This window comes from Castor canadensis, chromosome 10 (genome assembly GCF_047511655.1).
Source record: "Castor canadensis chromosome 10, mCasCan1.hap1v2, whole genome shotgun sequence".
Lineage (NCBI taxonomy): Eukaryota > Metazoa > Chordata > Mammalia > Rodentia > Castoridae > Castor > Castor canadensis.
Genome location: NC_133395.1, coordinates 9,427,111 through 9,436,866, shown reverse-complemented (window position 1 = coordinate 9,436,866; position 9,756 = coordinate 9,427,111). Strand labels below are relative to the sequence as shown.

The 9,756-nt window shown below is 36.6% G+C and overlaps 1 protein-coding gene across 1 annotated transcript in view; it reads right to left on the bottom strand.

The window, feature by feature from the left end:
- Fgf14 (fibroblast growth factor 14) overlaps nucleotides 1–9,756 on the bottom strand; it is a 638,567-nt gene that overhangs the window by 581,368 nt on the left and 47,443 nt on the right. The gene's annotated exons all lie outside the window — the stretch shown is intronic.

Genomic DNA, 9,756 nt, shown 5'->3' with positions numbered 1-9,756 from the left:
AACCAGCAAAACCCCTTGTTCCTTCCTGTTATTGCTTATACTCTCTCTACAACAAAGTTAGAAATAAGGGCAAAATAGTTTCTGCTGGGTATTGAGGGGGGGGAGCGGGAGGGGTGGAGTGGGTGGTAAGGGAGGGGGTGGGGGCAGGGGGGAGAAATGAACCAAGCCTTTTATGCACATATGAATAATAAAATTAAAAAAAAAACAAATATTTCAGATGGGAGTTATATGAGGGAAACCAACAAAAGTCTGTCTCTCTCTTTTTTAAAGCTTAAGTCATTTTAATTTATGTTTCCTATAAAAAAGAAAATCTAGATATCTCCAGGCTGTATCTGACAAGAAAGGCAGATTCCCCAACCAAGTGACTTATGATTTGTTTTTCTGCTTTTGTATCTGAGATGACCAAAGATTTCTTTAATTATTTTTCCCTATCACTACTGCTTATTATGCAAACATTGATTTTTTTAAAGCTTTAAGACATTTTAAAGAAGAATGGATGGGAATGAATAATATACCATCTCCTACTTTTTGTTCATCTAGTATTGACAAATGTTAATATTTTATCATAAACTGCTTTTACTGTTTTTTTCTCTTGAGTGAAACACTATAGATTCAGCTAGACTTCCCACAAATCTAATCTTGGAGAAAATGAGGCAAATTCTATTACTTTTCTTTTTCCATTCCTTTATGAAAAACAAAACAAAATACATATACATATATCATCTATGCTCCAGATCAATGTTTATGTATTTTATTTGCTTTTTGTAATTTGTTATTTTGGTAAATTCAATCTGTATTTATATATAAATCTTTTTTGAAAAAAATTCTTATGTGATATTTTTATCATAACGATTTACCAGGTAAACTGGTACAACCACCCTCTGCCACGGCTGTGCCAGCGTTTGTTTCCATGCGAGTATATGGATATTCCTCTTTCTCACAGTCTCACTAGCATTTTATACTATCAGACTTGATTTGACTTGATGAATGAAAATTACTGCCCTATGTTTTCAATCAGAAATTTCATGACTGTTATTGAGGTCGAGTGACTTTTTATATATTTACTTAGCATTTGTCATTTGCCAAATACTTTTCTTCTATTTTTACAATTGGATTAGTATATTTTAATTACTGAATTCCAAGAATTCTTTGTATGTTTGGATAATATTTCTTTTTACTGATCTTTAATATTGTTTGTAGTTCTGAGTTTTGATATAATCAAATACATCCATGTTTGGTAAATATCTTGTGATTTTTGTGTCTTAACATATTCTCTAGCCAGAGGTGTGAATAGCCCCTCTTAATTTTTGTTTCTAAAAATCATCTTAGGTTTGCCAACATCTTTGTGTTTCATGTGAATTTTAGGAGAAATATTTGATTGAATTAAATTGAGTTTATAGGTTGATTTAAATACAAAATGTACTTAATATTGTCTTCTTCATAAACATGGTGTACTGTATGCCCTTTCATACTTATAATTAATTTATGTCGTGTCTTAATCAGATTAATCTGCTGTTTTTTAAAAAAAAAAGACCTCAAGGTCCAGCTTATTGTTTTCAGAAGATGTACATGTCCATTGGTGCATGGTAATTATACCAGAAATTACCTGCCAAACAATTGTATAAGTAGAGATATTAGGATCAAAGGAGTTTCCACCAATGGGAACCTAAATTATTTCCACGTTGACAGGAGTATTTCACATCAGGAAAATCTTAGTTCTAATGGGCAAAATTTGACCCACATATTTAAAAAATTAAAGTGGTTATTTGCCTTTGAAAATGATCATTTAATATAACTCTTAAAGGCCTTGGTGTTTTGAAAATAGTGATTCCACGTAAACCGGTAGAAATATGAAATATTAATAAAAACTTGGCTCATATATGCATATATGGTATATATGTACAGGAATACATACATTACAGGTACTCTTTGACTTACAATGGGGTTCATTCCTGATCAACTCATTGTAAGGTGAAGGCAACATGAATCTAATCTACATTGCATACATAACTTCCCAGACATCACAGCTCAGCACTGCATCACAGCTCAGTACCCTGCAGTGTGTGGGCTGCACCTCGGGGTCACATGGCTGAATGGAAGCTGCAGCCCAGCTTCTCCAGAGTGTCCCACCACATAGCAGAGGTCTGGGAACAAATCAAAATTCAAAATTTGAACTACAAGAGCTGAAAATGTGGCCTAGAAGTAGAGTACTTGCCTAGCATGCAGGAGGACCTGGGTTGATGCCCACTATTGCAAAAAATATGCATTTGTGTACCTTTTAAGCCCAGCACAGTAATATACACCTATAATCCCAACAACCTGAGAGATTAAGGAATAAGGATCATGAGTTCAAGGCAAGCCTAGAGTACATAGTGAGAATTAATCACAAAATTGAAGTATGGTTACTACTTATCATGTATCACTTTCATGTCATTGAAAAATTCAAAAATCATTAAATTGAACCTTATTGGACTTGGTATGTGAAACAAAGGATTTCTCTGTCATTACTGTGCATAACCTTTGCCAAAGGCCATCTTATACTAGTTTTTGAAACTTAGTAGACATTGACACCATCGTAATGACAAGGATTTTATTTCCCAATCGAATGAGATTTCCTAACTTATAACATTTAACTGTATACTATCTCGCCAGGAGGGGTGAATACACTCCGGTGCTAACAAAGTAAGATTAGGGATACAGTGGGGACTGTGTATGAGCTGTCAAGACTAACTCATTTATAATTTGAGGTTATCAGAGTATCTACTGGCAGCATTGTGTATGTGTGTGTGTTTTTAGTCACCTGAAAAAAGCAACAGGTTTTGACAAATGTTTATATTACTTCCTGACACAAAAACAGACCACAAAACACAATTCTTAACATATATCAGTTTGTGCTAATTATAACTGTGAGGGTTTGAATAACTGTCCTCCAAAGCCCTGTGTGTTGAAAACTTGATTCCCAGCCTGTGCTGGTATTGGGAGGTGGTAGAATCTTTAAGAGCTGTAGCCTAATGGAAAGAAGTTAGGATATTAGAATCCTGGCTCCTTCTTCTTCCTTCTCTCTCACTTCCTGGCTGCCATGAGGTGAGTAGCTTTGCTCTACCACAAGCTCCCACCTCAGAGCAAGGCAACTCATCTCGGTTGTCCAAAAGCAGTACTTCTCATAGCCTGAAACTTCTTTTTTTTTATTTATTCATATATGCATACATTGTTTGGGCCATTTCTCCCCTGCCTCCTCACTGTCCCCTCCACCTCCCTCACTTCCAAGGCAGAACCTGTTCTGCCCTTTTCTCCAATTTTGTTGGAGAGAAGACATAAGCAATAATAAGAAAGACATAGCATGTTTGCTAGTTGAGATAAGGATAGCTATACAGAGAGATTCCTAGCGTTGCTTCCATGCATATGTATATTACAACCCAAATTGATTCATCTCTGCCAGACCTCTTCACTACTTCCCAGTCTAGACTGAAACTTCTGAAACTATGAGCCAAGATAAACCTTTTGTCTTTCTAAATTGATTATCTCAGGAATTTTGTCACAGCAATGGAAAGCTAACACAATAATGGAGGTACTGAAAAGAATTCAGATAATATTTCCTTTTTCAAATGTAAATGTTCATCTGAGATACAGGTATATAATGAATGCTAGTTGATCTGTACAAAAATTTTTATTAGTCAAATTCAGACATGATTATATTTACCTTGTATGTGCCAAACATAATGAAAATGTGATTTACATACATTAAACAGACATGTAAACTGCTGTTGTACCTGGGTCTTCCTCTCCACATTCTCATACTTTTTAAGACAGATAGTTCTTCTCACATTTTGATGATGTAGTCCACATACAATGGAAATGTGCATTCCTATACCTCTTGCTAGTTTTCACTTTTGCATCTCTTTCTAATACTAGGCAACTCTTTTATCACTGTTTCCCTCAGCCAAAGTAATATGAGTTGGAAGTTGATAACTGTGCATCTGAAAATATTCAATAGTTTAGTTAAAGTTGCAAGCTGCTGTTCCAAATAAAACTTCATTCTAATCCTTCAAACCTCAGTGAAATTCTCCTATGAAATGAAACTTCTGCATTAAGTGGAGTGAGAAAAATAAAATTTACTGCCTTTAACTTTCTGAAAGTCTAAACATAAATCCATTGGAAGCTGCTACAGTTGTTTAGAAAAGAAACTAACTAAAATTAACCTTATGTTTAAAAACACAGCTGTCCTCCAGGGGAATCACTTGTTTTTCTAAATTTACAGTTTTTTTTTTCTGGGACCTAAGTATAATGGAGAAAATGCTTTAGCATATAGAATATACATAGCAGACTGGATTTTGAATAAAAATATCATTTCCAAAGGTATGCTGATGTCATCAATGCCCAGGTAAAGCAAAGTTAAAGATCTTAGCATAACATTAGGTATGAGCAAGGTGGGATTTAGGACAAGGCAGTCATCTTAAGAGGTGATGAGAATTTGAGGCTGACTACAGAATGGGGACCATGACAAAACCCCTGTTCAAAGGACCAGGGGAGCAAGGGAAGAGGAGAGTGAGGACAAACAGTGGGAAAGGCTGGGACTCAGGACAATATGACTCTTTCTAATACATTACATTATGGGTCTCACTGCCAGCAGAACTAGAAAGTGAAGCTGAGGATCCTGGTATCAACAGTGATATCCAATTCAGCCATATGAGCCATGGAGGACAACAGCTGGGAAGCTGAGGCAAGAGGAGATGGGAGAGAGATGCCTCCAAGGTCTGTTCATACACTAAGGTTTTATTACCTTTCCAACTTATTAGTCAACTAAATCTGAAAGCACCATTGTAAGTAGTAGAAAAGACACTGGAATCAGATGGTTTTGATGTGATTTTTCAACTCTTATCTGGGACTTGAAATAACATTAATTATTTGAGCTTTGGATTCCTCATCTCCAGAGATAATTAAATAAAATATGGAGAAGTAAATGGAGAAATTTGATTGTGGTCATGATTTGTTTTATGTTCTTTAAAACCTTTGAAAAATTATCTAAGAAGTTAGATGCATTCTAGAAATTACAAGAAACTTTAAGACAACTAACCGACAGGACCTGATTTCTTTCACTGACTGTTCTTTACTTGTAGGAAGCAACTTAAGGCATTGAAGGAGCAATCGGCTCACTAGAGAGTAACTAAACATTCAACAGTTAACTCAGGTTTCTGCTCTTACTTACAGATCTGAGTGGAAACCATGAAAAGTTCCATCTCTTCTTTTTTTTTTTTTTTTTCATTTTTCTTTTTTTATTCATATGTGCATACAAGGCTTGGTTTATTTCTCCCCCCTGCCCCCACCCCCTCCCTTACCACCCACTCCACCCCCTCCCTCTCCACCCCTCAATACCCAGCAGAAACTATTTTGCCCTTATCTCTAATTTTGTTGTAGAGAGAGTATAAGCAATAATAGGAAAGAACAAGGGGTTTTGCTGGTTGAGATAAGGATAGCTATACAGGGCATTGACTCACATTGATTTCCTGTGCATGGGTGTTACCTTCTAGGTTAATTCTTTTTAATCTAACCTTTTCTCTAGTTCCTGGTCCCCTTTTCCTATTGGCCTCAGTTGCTTTAAGGTATCTGCTTTAGTTTCTCTGCATTAAGGGCAACAAATGCTAGCTAGTTTTTTAGGTGTCTTACCTATCCTTACCCCTCCCTTGTGTGCTCTCGCTTTTATCATGTGCTCATAGTCCAATCCCCTTGTTGTGTTTGCCCTTGATCTAATGTCCACATATGAGGGAGAACATACGATTTTTGGTCTTTTGGGCCAGGCTAACCTCACTCAGAATGATGTTCTCCAATTCCATCCATTTACCAGCGAATGATAACATTTCGTTCTTCTTCATGGCTGCATAAAATTCCATTGTGTATAGATACCACATTTTCTTAATCCATTCGTCAGTGCTGGGGCATCTTGGCTGTTTCCATAACTTGGCTATTGTGAATAGTGCCGCAATAAACATGGATGTGCAGGTGCCTCTGGAGTAACAGTCTTTTGGGTATATCCCCAAGAGTGGTATTGCTGGATCAAATGGTAGATCGATGTCCAGCTTTTTAAGTAGCCTCCAAATTTTTTTCCAGAGTGGTTGTACTAGTCTACATTCCCACCAACAGTGTAAGAGGGTTCCTTTTTCCCCGCATCCTCGCCAACACCTGTTGTTGGTGGTGTTGCTGATGATGGCTATTCTAACAGGGGTGAGGTGGAATCTTAGTGTGGTTTTAATTTGCATTTCCTTTATTGCTAGAGATGGTGAGCATTTTTTCATGTGTTTTCTGGCCATTTGAATTTCTTCTTTTGAGAAAGTTCTGTTTAGTTCACATGCCCATTTCTTTATTGGTTCATTAGTTTTGGGAGAATTTAGTTTTTTAAGTTCCCTGTATATTCTGGTTATCAGTCTTTTGTCTGATGTATAATTGGCAAATATTTTCTCCCACTCTGTGGGTGTTCTCTTCTTAATCTCTGTGCTTTTTGTATTTTGAGACATTTTAAAGTAAATTATGGCCACTAGAACATTTTACCTCCAAATTATTTGAAATGAATTTTTGATAATATTCTCCTACCTGTTCAAATTAACATTATCATACTCAGAAATAAATAAGTTTCTTGGTATTTTCTAGTGGCCAGTCATATTCTGATTCTCCCCTTCCCCACAATTGACCCTAAAATGTCTTCTACTGGCTTGTTCAAACCAGGATCCAAGGCTAAGACCTCTGATAGCCTCTGGTTACTATGACCCAGAATTTTCCTTTAGTTTAAAAACTGTGAGATTACAATACTCTCTCTTTGTATCCAAAACTACTTCATATTTACTCTGTAGTAACTCATCATGAACTAACTTCTACCCACCAACTTGGACTGAAACTACTGCCTCTGAGATCTGTGTCCCCTGTGACCCCAATACAGTGCCTCTTCACAATCTTCATTCTTCTTGAATGTTCTGTAGCAATGGACAGTAGCAGTCACTGCTCCTTGAAATCCTGCTTCCTTTACCAGACTATTCTTTCTCTGTACCCTTTGTACACCCCTTTATTTGCCCACGCTTTAAGTGCTGATATTCTCCTTCATCGTTCAGCTCTCTGCTCTTCCGGCTTTATTCTTTCTTCCTGAGAAGTCTTTTTTTTTGGCAGGGGTGGGAGGGTAAGTGGGATTTGAACTCAGGGCCTCACACTTACTGGGCAGGCACTCTACCACTTGAGCCACTCTACCCACCCTTTTTAGTGTTGGGTATTTTCAAAATAGGGCCTCATGAACTATTTGCCCTGGATCCTCATGATCTCTGCCTCTCAAGTAGTTAGGATTGCAGGCATGAGCCACTGGTTCTCATGGCTTCAACTATGAATTTTTATGTGGAATTCATTTCTAAAATTTTGCCTTTCCTTTTGAATGCAATTGTGAACACTAGACACTTGAAGCAAACTCAGATTCCACATTTCTCAAACTGACTGGCTATCTTTGATTAGTTACCTTATAATTTTAAATGATGTAATAGAGAAGCTAGTATTAGTTTAAATAAGAATTTTTTTTCTCTCTCAAATCAGAGTCTACAGCTAAGCAGTACAGGGCTGACACGACAGATTCATGGTATCAGGGCCCCAGGCTCTGCCAAGCTTCACTGTCTTTTTCTGGATTTCCATGTCCATTGGCTTGGCTGAGGACTTCATCTACTCTCATCTGGACCCTGTCAGGGCCTTCTTTCTGGTCCCAGCTGGTCTGGTATGATTGTTTCCAGAACAGTGTAAATTGATGACCATGAGAGTCAAGACCTTTATACTTTTGGCCTGTGTTTACCACTCCTGCTCCACAGCTAGTCACTCCCAATGCTACATCAGCATTTTTTCCTTCATGATTGAACTGGGGCTCGATGAACTTTTGTCCTCATCTTTCTTCTATTCTTTTATCACCCTCCCTGAATATTATCTCATTTGCTAAATGCTTCCTATTACCTTCTAACTTCTGTGCACCAAACTGAATTCAGTGAGCATTTAAATAAGCATATATGATATGAGGACTGGATATAAGGGGATAAATAAGAATGCTTCTGCCCTGAGAGGTTAAACACCTAGCAGAAGTCATGGGGCTTTGTTCATCTGAATGCAGAAGCAAGCAGCAACAGGGTGACTGCAATACAGAAGGAGGAGTACAGGGGCTGAAAGCTGCCTGCAAGTAAAATCCGCTGTTCTGCCTCTATGTACAATAGCATTTTGTTAACACCGCACTTATATGTTTAACAAACGCGTTTGTGTCTCTGTTCTCCATCAAATTACAAGTTCCTTGAGAACAGAAATCCCACACCATTATTTCATTTAAAGGCAAAAGAAAGAAAAAGCATCTCATTTTGACAGTCATTTTTAAAGTCCGTACAAGTATATGAAAACTTCAAATTTTGAATAACTACATTATAGTGTAAAATTTTAAAAGCCAGATTAAAATAATACTGAATTATTTTTAATTATATTATTTTAATTGTATTTTAGTTGTGTTATTTTTATTGTATTATGTTAATTAAATCCATGTTAAAAATATTACCTTTTTGAAGTGTTGAAAAAGAAAATGATTTACTTTCCATAGGAAAAATAATTAAAACAATGAGCATGCTTTAATTAAGCCATACTGCTTCTCAATCTACTATAAATTGATTTAACTTTAATAATGCTCCACTGTGCTAATGTAAAACCCAATAAAGATGGTTGTTTAAAGAAATAGATGTGAGAGAAAAAACATTAAAGTATCAGAGAAATTGAAGTGTAATTTTGCACCAAACTCTTACAACGATACATAAAATTAACATACTCCAAAGTTCAAAGGAAATGGTCAACTTGCTCAGTATTTACATCCATTAGTTAGGGCCTTCAGTCATTGCAGTAGCTAATTTATTTAGGTAGAAACATGTTTTTGTTCACTTGGGAAAAAACCCACTTGTTAATTTTCTTAATTTCTAAGAAAACAGTGATTCTGGGAAACTTGGCAGTTTTTTTGTATTTCACATGGTCAACTGGGAAATCAGAAATAGGACTGCAGCCTATTTGGGTGAGAAAATAAATGATAAAAGAGCTTAGCAAACTGTAAAGGACTAAAAGGCAAGTTCTGTACATGCTTGGTTAGAACACTACACTTTCAAATGCATCTCCACCACAATCTGCTACCAATGCCTTCTTTTCCCATAGCATGACACTGCCATTATGACTGATGTTCACTATTACTCCAAAAGGATAAAAGACATCTCCTTGAACTGAAGAAAATATTATATATATATATATATGTATATATACTCAATATATGTAATTTTGGGGAGTAAATACTGAGATTTGAACTCAGGGCCTCTCACAAAACAGGCACACTAACCCTTTAGTTATGCTTCATCCCCCCATACACACTTTTTCTTGCTTTGGTTATTTTTCGGGCAGGGTTTAGGGGAGGTAAGGTATTTGTTTTTTGTTTTCCCCAGGGATTGGCTTCAGACCTCAATCCTACCTATGGCCTTCCAAGTAGCTAGGATTGCTGGCATTGATTCCCCACACCAGGCCTATTCCTCTACATTTTAACATTATGTCTCTATCATCTTACGACACCTTTCAGCAGCTCTTTATTTGTCCTGTCTCCATTTTGAGCAGTTTGATTTCTTCTCTATTCAGCCCACAAATTTATAAGCAAGATACTTTACTCTCGTGTTTAGTATTAAACAGATACTTCCGTTTTTGAGAAGAATGGAACTCAGTGCCTTGCAGGATTCT